Source organism: Rattus rattus, chromosome 12 (genome assembly GCF_011064425.1).
Source record: "Rattus rattus isolate New Zealand chromosome 12, Rrattus_CSIRO_v1, whole genome shotgun sequence".
NCBI lineage: Eukaryota > Metazoa > Chordata > Mammalia > Rodentia > Muridae > Rattus > Rattus rattus.
The window spans coordinates 91,366,155-91,380,177 of record NC_046165.1 but is presented as its reverse complement, the minus strand read 5'-3'; the positions used below and the strand labels follow the sequence as shown (position 1 = coordinate 91,380,177).

Below are 14,023 nucleotides of genomic sequence, written 5' to 3'. Positions count from 1 at the left end.
TGTGTCTACATTTTCCAGTTCGAGGATGGCTCAAAGGTAAAAGGTGACCGAATATGGAAAGTACCATCTAAGCCTGACTCAAATATTATCTTAGTAATTGCCCAACTCACTCTGGTTATAAAGATTTAACAGCTTTAAGAAAGACCTTTATCAATATTAGCACAAATCAGTTTGCTATGGAATTTTAAAATATTCTAAGAAGGAATTTGATTCTCTCAGTCCCTATGATGAGTGTTAATTTTACAAGACTTCTTTTAAAAAAAAATCACCAGTGACCATAGGAACAGGGTAGGAAGCAGTTCAACCAAAACACAAGGAGTTTTAAAAAACTATTTAATAAAGGAAAACTCAAAAGGAAAAAAAATATAAGGAATATAGAAACCAACTTAAAATCTTAAATGAAAAACACTTAACCCAAGCACCTTTCCATGGGCACTAAACGGAGAACGGTTTATAAGTGGACAGTGTCTATACTTAAGCCCAGATGACTCAACTGGCTCTCTAACAGCACCCTGTCTATTGAAGACACTTCCATAACGCTCTGTCTGTGCACTCTGCTCTGACTGCCTGGATCTGGAGTTTGGAGCCTGCTTTACTGCTTACCCTAAAGTTTGCTCAAGCATGTCTCTGTACTCAACCCATGCTCCGTCTGTTTCAACTCAATGCCTCTCTCCTCAGCCCTTGTCACTTGGAAATTATTACACGGGGATTCTGGCCAGACAGCTCCGGGCCCTCCCTGACGTGGTCTGTCCTGTGTAGCGTTTGGGGTATGATTTAGGTGTCACAGTGTCCGATGGTCTGCACTGCCCATCGTCTCTATTCACTGGCCTGGCCTAGAACCGTGCTCACCTTGCTTTACTCTGCTGCTGAGCACTCATCTCCAGGCAGGGGCAGGTTTACTCCTAGAGCTTACGCTTCTTCATGAGAGGACGCCTACCTGTGGATGAAGCCCCAGCCACAGAGTGTGTCTGGTGAGTGAATGAGTGAACGAACACATCGGCAAGATGGGGAGTGTCCTACTCCGACGATACTGACCACCGGTGTCTGTTTTCAAGATGGGGATGTCCTACTCCCAGGATACTGACCACCAGTGTCTGTTTTCATGTCTGTCTTTAATGACTACAAACACTTCGAGTAAGCGAGCAGCAGAGGTGAGGTGGGTCATCATTTCTTGAAGCTGTTAATTTATCATCATACAGGTAATAAATGATACTCATGTTTGCCATATGCTTCCCCGGGCTTAATCTGGTAAGACAAGGCCTTAAGGTTGTAAAAGCACCTGAAGAAAACTTACCCTCCTGCTGTCATAGATATTAACCTTTAGGGCTCATTCAGTCATAAGCCCGTACCTTTTTTATACTATGTCAATTTGGACATGGAGTATTGGGGGACCCAGAGGGAGTGGGCTGAATATGATCAAGATACACTGCATACATGCACGGGATTGTTAGAGAGGAGAGCAAAACACACAGTGACTAAGTGTAGACTGCACACACACACACGAAGCCCGGTCTCCTTGCTAGTCTCTGCAGCGGGAAAGCATCCCTCCCCACACCTCCCTTCCTTCTCAAACACGGGAACAGTAAAGATGGAGAAAAGCAAAGATGACAGCAGCGGACCCTAGAGCGCAATCCTCCATCTCTCTCTGTTTCTGAGGCTGGCCTGCATCTCCCGATCCTCCTGTCTCTGACTGCTGGAATCATATTAATCAATTAACCAATCAGTCAATCAATTTATTTATTTAGTGAGACAGGGCTTCACTGCATAGACCAGGCTGACCTGGAACTCAGAGATATGTCTGCCTCTGCCTGCCCGGTGCTGGGATTAAAGGTGTGCGAGTGGCGCAGTCCACTAAAAGCACGCTGTGCAACCTAACAGTGCGGTATATGCACTGGTGCTGTGGGACTGACAGTGTGTTACTGTCAGACTTTATACCCGGGCTGACGATGCTCTTCCTGTTGGAGTAACTTACTAACATCTTTCTCTGTCGCTTCAGTACTCAATGTGACAATGTGACAATGTGACATTTATCCAGTAAAGAACCAAACTTCATTCCTTGTTCCTTAGCCACTCCTCAACAGAGGTCTGCTGTAATGGATTGAGCCCAGTCCTGATTAGGACACAGATCATGCACACTTGGGACTTCCCTTTGAAGTAATATGTTTAACATGGTCTTTGGGAACACACAAACTAAAAGTCGGGACTTTCTGTGATGATCTAAGCATCTTCTTTCTTCTGAGCTTATGATACCGCCATGGGTCAGCAACTGCGGTCAGTGCAGCCACCGTTCAGCAAACAGGTTTGGAGCCCAGCACCCACTAAGGCAGCAGGGCAGAGAATAGGACTCTGTTCATAGTGTGCCTGTTATCACTTCTGGGTTCACATACCTTTGTTAGAGTGGAAGTCTTTCCCCAAGATTCATGACTTTGGACTTGAGTGGATACTGGGTAATTTTTCCTGGGAGGTAATTGGAGATACACTTACCACACGATGTTACACAGCAACAGTTTTATCTTAATTTTCCTCCCACTCTATGGATCTCCACTGTCTCACCTCTCTGCTCATTATGCTTCTCGGTGGTAATTGGTTCTGTGAGGGAGCAGTGCCTCATTCCCACCCACTCTGTGGAGTGGGTTTCCTCATTACTCTGAGCACAAGGGTTTATTGTTGGTAATGTATGTAGACCTTGAACGTGATGGTTGTATTTTAGTCCCTTGTCACAATGATGAGCAGTCTCAGTATTTAAAAGAAATAACAATTTAAAAAAGGCCTAAGCCTAATAAAAACAAGTATTAAAGTGTTTCTGCATATATGCATAAAATATTACCCTTTCCCTCTCCACTTAAAAAAGCAAACCCGTATCAATGGTCACATACTACAGGGAAATAAATGCCCACGATCAAGGGAGGCTTCAGAAGCAAGAAACATTAAGAGCTCAGCCACAAAGGAGTGAGAGGCGAGGGGACATTCTAAGAACATCAGCCCGCTTACCAACTGTTTAGAGCTAATTGAAATGCTCACACTGTATCTGGGACTCTAGAACTTGTTCTAATTAGGCAGGTGTACCGTTTAAAAGCGTGCTGATTAAGGAGAGTGATTCTACTGGAGCAAACAAATGTAAGCCTGCACACTGAGCTTAACAAAACCCTCCCACTGTAAGAGGAGCCGACACGTTTTGAAAAAATGACAACGAAATAATTAGTTTCCCCAGGGCCTTCAATTTCTTATCTGGACAGGGCCTTGGCTTTTAAGATGGCATCTGAACAGCTCTCTCCCACCCCTGCCATTAGAAACTGCAGATATTGCATTTATCTTCCTAAGAGGGATCAAAGTCTGATTCACACAGCTGGAAACTGGGCATACAGTTACACGAAGACTACTGAGGATTTACACTGTTCTCACTGGCCAGCTACCACAATATGGAAACTATAAACTCTATATTATATTACTATATTAGCACTGTAAGTTTGAGATTTATAAAAATAGAAAGCTTAAATAAGCTTACAATCAAGTGTCACAAATCATTAGTGTTTGCTCAAAAAAACAATTAATCGCTTATCTCCCAAGTGATTCCCAGTCTTGGAGGTTAGAGAGATTGGCAAGAGCAAAGTCCAGGCTTTGAAACCATCGTTCCTTCAAAACTAAGAAAACTGATAGGTGGTGGGGCCTGGTGACTCCCGCCTGTCATCCCAGCATTAGGAGTGCCCCAAGAGCCTGAGTCGAGACTGAGCTAAAGAGTGAGAGTCAACCTCAAAGCAAACAAAAACAACCAACAAACGAGGAGAAATACTCTTAAAGATGGGGCGAGGGAATGGGGGCTGTCAGTAAAGCACTGCACAAGAACCAATTTGATTCGCAGCATCCTCATAACAATGAAAAGGGTTATGGTGGCCTTAGCTTAAAATCCCTGGGCTGAGGAAATGGAGACAACCATTGGAGTGTGCTGCTCAGCCAGCCTAGCCTAACTCATAAGCGCCAAACCAGTGAAGGACGGCTTCAAAGGAAGTGGACAGCATCTGTGATGATGACACCTGAGGTTCTCCTCTAGTAAGTATGAACACACACACACACACACACACACACACACACACACACACACACACGCACCCTCTCTCACACACATACACACACACGTGCACACACACACACATGCACGCACACACACACACTCTCTCTCTCTCTAGCACACGACACATGCTCTCTCTCTCTCTCTCTCTCACACACACACACACACACACACACACACACACACACACACACACACACACACACACACACACACACCTCACCAAAAAAGATTGCATGGGCAGGGGAGACATAAAAGTAAACACTGGTACTAACTTTTGAAAACTATTCCTAAGCAAGGCTAGAGGGCAGTAGCAATGGAGAATTAAAGAACAGTCATAACTGCGTATCAGAGAGGTGCACGATGGCTACTGCTTTGGAGTGGCCTACCTGCCAGAGAAAGGACGGCTTCTGCATTTGCTGTGGGGCATCCAATTCAATGGAAGTGTGGTCCCTCAACCTTGCACAGATGTCTCCATTGCACAGAAAAATGTGGACCAGTGGCTAGAGATTGGCACAGGCAATATAACTTGTACCCAATAAAAAACACTCAAAGCTAGGCAGAAACACGGGGGTGAGACAAGTAGGCCAATGACTATCCAGAAAAGCCACACGTTAGACGTTCTCTGATAACACCATCCTCAACAGTTCTTCACATTCATGGCCATAATCTTCCTGCTTCCATCTCCTAAGGGCTGGGATTACAGGTATGTGCAAGTATTTCTACAAATCATACAAAACTGTATTTTCATTTTTACAGACTAATCTGCAAAATCTGGAACTGCTAGGTTACGGGGTAGATAAAGGTTTAAACATCAGAAGTACCAGGAGTGCTTCACATGACTGATTGAAAAAGGGGAAATGGCCACTACATAGTGGGAGGAGATCCTGCACAGTAGGACACACAGATGTTATCTCTCGTACTTCTGATGCCTAACAGAAGACATGCATGTGATTAGGACAAATGACGGGTTCTGTGCATACTCAGTTCAGACCATGTAGGTGGTCAATTGGAGGTGAAAAATCCAGACACAGAGAACCAACGGTTAGGAATGAATGTCATCAGTTTCTCAGGTTGACACCCCAGAAAAGGCTCTGTTTAAAGGTCTTCTTCGCTTACCTCTTGAAAGTCCAGTTAAGCAAACAAATGGAGCAGTGTCACCATTCGGTTAAGGTCAAGGTCAGGGCCGTACTTGACAGTTCTGACAATCTACCCTTGCACAATCGAGACGGGCTGTGCTCTCAGAAGCTATTAGGATGATGATCAGGATGTGTCCAACCTCTAGGCTTTGTTAACCAAGGTGTGACAGAGTGGAACTGATTGCTTTTGAAGTTATGCTAAGGCTGACCTTGGTTACAATATGAATTCCAGCACGCTTGGCTTGGAAGCAACATTTTCTGCTTTTTAAGAGACCAAGCTAAACATGCATTTCTCAGTCAAAAGGCCCTGCAAGTAATCCGATCTGCGCAGGGGTACTTTAACCCATGGCCAAATAAAAAGCTGAGTGCCTTTTTCCACACACATCCTAGCTTAGGCCAATTACTCATGAATATAACTTTTCAGACATTACATAATTTCACATAGACTTGCTTCTGGTGCCTGCCAAAGAAAACAGTCATTCGCATCACCAGGAATAAATCTACACTTGATGAGAGATGAAAGTTACAAACATGAGACAGCAAAACTCTGGCCACCTCTTTAATGCCACCCTCCTGTATAATGTTGCTAATAATTTTACTTTTTAAAAACCAACATTAGTGAAACAGCCTAGAATGCCACAAGCTGTAAAATCATATGAGCCAAGGGAAAATGAGGTAAATTCAAATGTTTATGCCCACTCGAAGGGTGGCAGCCTCAAGACATGACCAATGACACTAGGAATCAGAAAAATCAAGTCATACTTAATGAGCCTCTCTCCTCCCTCTCGATCTTGGCACTGAACCATACGTATCCCTGTTTCAAAGTATCTTTTTAACTTGGGGGACTTTTCATGTAGCTCAGGCTGGCCTCAAACTACACAGCCAAAACTGTTTTTGAAGTCCAGATCCTCCGGTCTCCTCCTAGCTCTGCCCTGTGAGGGCTAGAATCAGGGTGTGTGTCTCCATCCCCAGTTATTTATTACTGCTGTTAAAGACTCCATTCTTCCGATCTAAAACTTGAGCACTGTGGCTAAACAATGACCTGGCAGTTAAAGCACACATTCCCCTTACTGGAGACCTGCGTCTGGTTCCCAGCACTCAGGTTTGTTGCCTCACAACCCCCTATAACTACAGCTCCAGCAGAATCTGCTGTCCTCTTCTGGCCACCGTGGGTACTGAGAATCACACACACACACACACACACACACACACACACACACACACACACACACACACACACACACACGACGCACACACACGCACACTTATATACATAAGTAAACAAAGGTAAAAAATTTTTTGTTAAAATAAAACACTTAGCTGATATATCCATGGGAAACGAGAAGTAATTTATTTGGAATTAAGTCAACAATATCTTCACCTAGCATTTTCAACCACAATGGAACACTACCTGCCACACTGTTTTAACGATGAACTAATTGGCTTAGACTGCCTTCAGCGAGAACGTGAGACAAGATCCTTACGAGCAATGAAAATAAGAGAGCAAATGCGAGAGGCCATTTGAAGTAACAGCTGAAGCTGTGCAAGCTTCCACAGGGTATATATAAAACCCTAGCCTTCTTGTTTGCAGGCCCATTCCAGCCATTTTTAGGGTATCCTTCACTTAAAAATAAATTTCTCTTCAACTTACTTGAAACTGGCTGTATGAACGGCTGCTTTTGAATTTTCCCCAAGGAAAATATATTACCACACCACTTGTATATGGCATTCTTGTGTTTGTCCAAAGATCAGACCCCGGATACCAGACTGGAGTGGTGGGGGCAGGAACAACTGCTTTACTACTTTTGGGCAAACCCTAGCCTTGACGGCAAGTGCTTTGTTCAAATCTATTTTGTGCTTCATATTGAGTATGTTTTTTTTTTTTTTCATTTTCTAAAAAAGGTGCAATTCTGAATGACAACCACAGAGGGTTGTATATGCACATATATGTAACTTATATGCATATATATTGAGAATAATGTGGGGGGCATGTTTTGTTTTCTTCCCCCAAAATAATAATAATAATAATAATAATAATAATAATAATAATAATAATATCATCTAATGTTTACTGCATGTCCATCCTGTGGCATTAGAAGGTTAAGCTATTTCTAAAGTACAGCTGTGACAGATGATGCTATAGCTTAGTCTTTCTGAAGAAAGCCTGGGGCAAGCAGGGTTAAGTAGCCGGCCCTCAGGCATGACTGCAAGGAACAAGGGCAGGAGACAGAAGAGGCCTGGGGAGTGTTGCATCCAGTTGATCATTCCGGAAGTGGAAAGAAGCTTATTAAACAGAAACTAAAGGTGTGGAGTCATTGACTGCCAGAAGGTTTGGAAGAGGCATCAGTTCTCGGCTTAATGTGGACAGGGCTTAAGAAAGTGATGGTGTTGGGAAGGCTCAGAAGCTAGCTGTAAAGAGAGATGGTGGGGGTCTGCACAGGGGACGGAAATGAGGGGCCAGGGGTGGCTGGTGACAACCTCGACCACAGGCAGACAGGGGAAAGGAAGAGTGGAAGAGAAGCTCCTTGGAAGAGCTGAGGAAGGACGTAAGGTGAGTTCATTCAAGCAGTTCTTCTTAAAGAAGCAGTTCAGCTTAAAGAAGGTGGGCAACAGGCAAAGCTGGGAAGCCTGGTCCCAGAAGCTACCTAGCTTGGGAGGTTCCAGGATCCCTAGAGAGCAATGTTGCCCAGAGGAAGTCTGTGTGTGCTGTTGAGGGGAACAGTCACTTACAGAAGGATTCTAAACTCAGAAGTGTTCAGAAAAGTACCCTGACAGGAAGCTTGCCTGTGCTTCACTCTTCCGGTGCAGAGAATTGCTCAGCAACTGCTGGTCATGATCACCACTGAGACCGTAGACAGTTTTACACTGTGGGGATCTACGTCTTAAAATTTTTATTAGTACTTAGATCAGCTCTAAGAAAAGTTCTCTATCCATGTCATCAGAATAAAGATGATAATTTTCCAAAGAAATCCTGTTGTCACCTCCACTAAGTCAGTTTTCTTCAGGTAGGATGTAGACATAAATAATTTATACTTACCTAGAATAGTTAACACATGAATTGTCCAATACACAGCTAGCTTTCTTAACAGTGCAAACCATAGAAATTCCTAACAGTTTTTCTCATTTAGAAAACGGAATAAAATGCCAAGATTTATAGGTAAAGCCAACTTTAGCAGTCTATTGATTTAGTTTTAGGAGTCTTTCACAACAGAGTCTGTTTTAACTGCATACAACCAGGGCATGTGTCTAATCAATACTGAACATCTACCTTGCAGTTGGGGTTCATGAATTAATCAACATCTGCTCAAACTCAAAACCATCAGGCAAAAGCCAACAGCGACCTACATCTCTGAACACTGTGAAACCAGTGAAACAATGTTATCATCTGTAACAACAAAGGCCAATCCGCCCTCAAGGGCCAAAACTGAAAGTAACTGGAAGTCTCTACACGAGTTACTTACGTCTACCCCATCTAGGACCATAAGCTAGCACCAGGGTCCTTCCAAACGGCATGTCCTGTGTGGCTGGATACAGCCTTATCCTGTGATGCTGTAAGCCAAGGGATTACAGCAGACTTGGAGTGTGAGGTAATGTGGCTCTCTAACCTCTCTAACACTCAGCGACTGGGACCACTGACATTCCCACCTCCTCAGAGATCTGCCCATGAGGGCTGCAAACTGTATAAGATGGCTGTGTTTCTAGTTGTGGTCACTTGACTCTGATTACACACTTTTGAGAAGAGCCTCCTCCTTGTTCTCCCTGGTGTGAGCCACTCACTGATTCAGGCTATGAAGCCAGCAGCCACGTGGCAGTGGCATGGATCCAGGGGTTCCAGGAGGAGAACAGATGGACAGCCATCCTAAAGAAAGGGTTCCCTGATGTCACCCAGCAATGAGATGTGAGGGCTCAAAAAATACATCACCCGTGCTCAGGTGCACGTGTGTGAAAATATGTCCCTGTTCTCTCTCTTGTTCTCTCTCTCTCCAATAAGGCCTGCCCGGGGCTCCCCATTCAATCAAAATATATGTTGTTAGTATTATGTTACTATGTCTTGGTTAAAGGAAAGTTCCTATTTCTTCTTTGTATGAGAACTCATTGAAAGACTCTAAAGATCAATGGCCCACAGTCACCAGCTGGATTCAAAGATTTGACTATTTTAACTTTTTGTTTCTACGTCTGTAAAATGTGAGTAATAATCACTGGGATGAGGTGTGAGTGAGTGTGTGTGTGTGTGTGTGTGTGTGTGTGTGTGTGTGTGTGTGTGTTTTGCACGCCCACACACATGCATGTACCCCACAAACCATGCACCTAAATTGAGCCCTATATACTACACATATACTTAATTTAAGAGATGCATAGCCTTTGGTAACTACTCAAAACACGGTAGAAAAAGAGTGTGGCCTTTCTATCTGCCACGGGACAGAAGAGTCAAAGAGTAAGTACCTATGAACCATGCTTTGCAGAATTCACCAGTGACACAGAGAAACCAGACATAGAATTAAAGAACTTAAGACAATATACTTCCCCAAATCGTATTTCTTGTATTTTTTAAACATAATGGTCTGTGAGAAGTTGACAAGTTTTACGGGCTATGGCCCGCTGCTGGACTGCTTGCCCAGCAGGCTCGAGGTCCTAAGTTCTATTCTCTCAGAGTTGAAACCTCCCACAAAGCTGGGGAAGGTAGCACACCTGTATAATCCATGATGGGAGGCAGAGGTTAAAGGTCAGGAGTTTGAGGTCATGCTTGGTTATTCAATGAGATCAGCCTGGGATACTTAGAGGCCAGCATGATGGTTAGCAGTTTCAGGCTAGTCTCCGCTCCACGGTAAGTTTAATGCTAGCCTGGGCTATACCTAACATACAACCCCCTCTCTTAATAACATTAGTTAGTTGAATTAAAAAAAAAAAAAGAACAAAAATTCTAAAACCAAAACCCAACGACTCTCCTCCTCACCATTCACACAAAAATTATACTAGCATACTGATAGAAAAAAATTTAAAATATGTACATTTTAAACAAAGTTATTTTGTCCCATTTCAACTAAGTGTACGTAAAAAAAAAAGTGAAGTAAATTAAATACAAATTTGTTAAACATTTTGCCCACAACTCTAATATACATAATAAATTTAAACAAGCATGTTGTACTGTATAGCTTTTCCTTTTTTCTTTTTAGTTATTTTCAGACTGGGTTTCTCTAAATAGCCTCACTCTGTAGATCAGGCTGTCCTCACATCACTCTGTACACAGGCTGCCTCTGCTGTAATAGAAGGCCTGTGCTACCATACTCGATAGGCATTATTTTCTAAGTTTTTCATAACTATTAAGAAAGGGTACCAACAGTTAAGGAAAATTTAGGCTGTGAGTGCTTCCCTTCCCCGTCGTCCATGACAGAATGAACGGTGATGGGTCCAGTATTGTGCAGGTAGTGACGGTTGCTTTAGTCAGTCACCGCAGCCAAGTCACGTCCAGAACACAGCCCTTCACATCACTGCTTTCCAACCTCCAGCTCTTAGTTTCAGCCTCGCCCTTTGCAAGATGGCCCCTGAGCCTTCAAGGAGTGGTGAAGACAGCCCAATTAGAACTGAGCACTTACAGCACTGAGTGACATTCAGACCTAAGCAGTAACATACTACCACTGAAGGGGAAGCTGAAGGGCTCTTTGGAGAGTCAGCTGTGTTGGATGTTCTGCTGGGACAAACACATGAAGGAACGTCTTGTTAAAGGGGACACAGGAGTGAAAAGCTAAGGCAAACTCGTAAAGGAATGTTTCGCTGAAGCAGACCCAGGAGAGGATGTTCTGCTAAAGCAAACATGTAAAAGGACACGTGATGAAGGATTCTTTGCTAACAACACACATGCTTATTAGTCTGCCTTACGTTGAGTAGTTGAGCTCCATTTGTCAGGACTCCGGGGACTCGGGCTGACAGGATGCACGTGTTCAGGCAAGGCACATGCTGAGGCAACGCACGTAGAGGACATTTGATGTTTGGAGGGTATAAATAGGACTCTGTGGAATGACAGTGACAGAGCTTGGCTTGCTGGTACAGCTAACTGTGCAATGCTTGTGGGCCTGGAGTCTTCGCTGATCTTTGCTTCCCTGACAGGCACATAGACCTCTAGTATGCTTGCTGACTGGACCTGAGGCTGAGGCCTGGCTGCCTCTGCTAGGTGGTGTCACTGATGTTGCTAACCTGACTCTCCTGGACTGCTGGTGCATCTGAAGTGTTTGCAAGTGGATCAAGCTGTCACTGCCTGCTGCCCCGTGAACTGAACTGCTGATTTTCAGACAACACAGACAGGAGTTGCTCCAAAGAACATTTCTAAACGAACAGGTCCACTTCCCCCATATCCTTTCTTTCCCACTACCTCTGGTGGGTGACAAGTTACAAGCGAGGTTAAAGCATTTAAGAACCATAGGATTTGGAAAAAATTAAAGTTATATGCCATAAAGAGTATCACTTACCTGTATTTATCTTTTTAAGGGAATGGGTTGACATGCAGGTAAGAATTAAGCCAAGAATGTATGAATAGTAAGATTTTATTTGGTGTGAATTCTTTAGGATATATTGCTTACAGAATGTGTGTTAGCAACTTACCACGAGCCACACTTATTTCCTATTAATTACCGACAGCAGGTTTGGTGTTGCTTGAGACAGGGTCTCTCTGCATAGCCCAATGTAGACCAAGCTGGCTCAAATCAACTTGCCTACCTAGTGCAGGGCTGAAGGCTTGGGCCACTATGCCCAGTCCCCATAGCAGGTTACTAATCACAGTTGCAAACACTTTCCTCCACTGAGAGAGCCCTGGTTTTGTTTTCATATGACCACATCACAGATAATTAGACAATGGAACCAACCAGGACCGTGTCAGAGTGTAGCCTACACGTGATGATACACACCCTGGCAGTATTCGGTCAATGTATGGCAAGGCTAATACTGCCATTCATGTATTTTTAAATACTTTATATTAACTGAGAATGTTTATTATAACATTTCACTGAATAGAAAACCATATGCACCTCAGTGTGGAAATGGAAACATTAGCCAGAACACAAGCAGACTGCACATATAAACATGTTCTTGGCAGATACATAAAGCAAATCGGGCAGTTTGGTTAGAAAACTAAAGCCTCAGCACAGGTAGGAGAAACTAAGTTCATTCAAGGTAAATGGCCGCTTTCTTACTAATGGAGAGGACAGAACGTCTCTGGTAAACGGAGGCATAATGGCATGGAAGCTATGTGAGTGCTGAGGCCCAAGCCACCCTCTGAGTACTTGCAACATTTCCCAGGCTAGAGCCCAGAAAGCTCTGCAAATCTTTATGTGATTAATGATCCACTAAACAACTCCAGACAAGAAACAGTTTGAGTAACAGCTCTAAGTTCTACCTCTTAACCACAGTGAGAAATACTCAATGTGGGAAAACAAAAGTTCTTGGCTACAAGCTTGCCTCCCCATCTTGGACTTATCAAAGTCATCTGCACAGACATTAATCTGGGGTTATTTTACTATTGTCTAAAGGCTGAAGAATGTGCATCTCATAAATATTTACTGGCTTGATATCTTAATTTTTCAGGAAAGGTTTATAAAACTTTTAACATTTTAACAGCCATGCAAAACAAAATCCTTTTTCTCAAAAGTTATAGTCATACTGCAAATGATATAAATGAGCAAAGAATTTTAAGATATATGTGAGTTCCAGACCAGCCTAATCTACATCTTAGTGATCCAGTGAGCTCCAGGACAGCCAGGGATACAGAGAGAAACTGTCTCTAACAAAACAAGACAGCTATAAAAAATCAATCGTAAGGGACAAAACAACAACAAAAGCCATCAGAGCCAGGGGTGGCCGGTCCCAGTATTTGGGAGGCTACAGCAAGGCTGCCAAGGGTTCGAGAGCAGCCTCAGCTCCATGTACCACTCTAGGACAGCCTGAACCACAGGGAGAGCACACATCTTAAGATCAACCAACCAAAGACCCACGTTATACTACTTACTGCCTTTGATTACCATCTAATGGCAGCTGACTCCCATGCATGGTGACTGGAGTTTGATGCCTGGGACCCATATGGTAGAAAGAAAACACACTACCCCAAGTTCTGTTCAAGACTCAAGACTCGGGAAAACACACACACACACACACACACACACACACACACACACATACACACACACTCTGACACTGTTTTACACATGCCATCTCCACTCTTCCACTGAGCTTCCAGTCCCATGTGCAACCAATCGTGGGCTCAGTATTTAAGAGAAGGACCTTTGCTGTCATACACATTTATAGACTCTTCAGGGTCTGATGTAGCATCTAGTTTGAACAGTTTTTTAAAATTATTCCATAAGTGATCATTTACCTGGGTAAAGAAACTATAATCTCGCCTTCTACTTGTCCTATGCTGTCTTGCTGAGATATTTATAGGTCGGTTATGAATCTAGAACATTACAGCAAGGTTAGAAAACCTAAACTCATCTACAAAACACTGTGTTTTACTGAATTTTACATTGCTTGTTAATGACTGCTCTTCTTGATGAAGCAGAGGGCTGCCAATTCCGAGGAAAACCCTGCTCGGTTCCTCATGCCAAGAGCTGGCTTCTTTTTTGCTGGTAACTCAGGTGACTGACTCCGTGATCCGGGTCAGCTGTAGAGAGCTCCCTTGTGATTGGACAACTGTGGAGCTGGAAGGGAGCATGGGAGCACTCGTTTCCAGCATACAGGCTGCAAAGGATGGAGTCGCGGAGGCCGACAGCATTATGGCCACACTTCAGCCGTGCTTTATGTCGGTAAAGGCAAAGGGACACAAATAAAGATA

At 43.6% G+C, this 14,023-nt stretch overlaps 1 protein-coding gene across 7 annotated transcripts in view; it reads right to left on the bottom strand.

The window, feature by feature from the left end:
- The window catches only part of Kat6b (lysine acetyltransferase 6B), a 169,202-nt gene that overhangs the window by 68,758 nt on the left and 86,421 nt on the right, over positions 1 to 14,023 (bottom strand). The window lies entirely within an intron of this gene.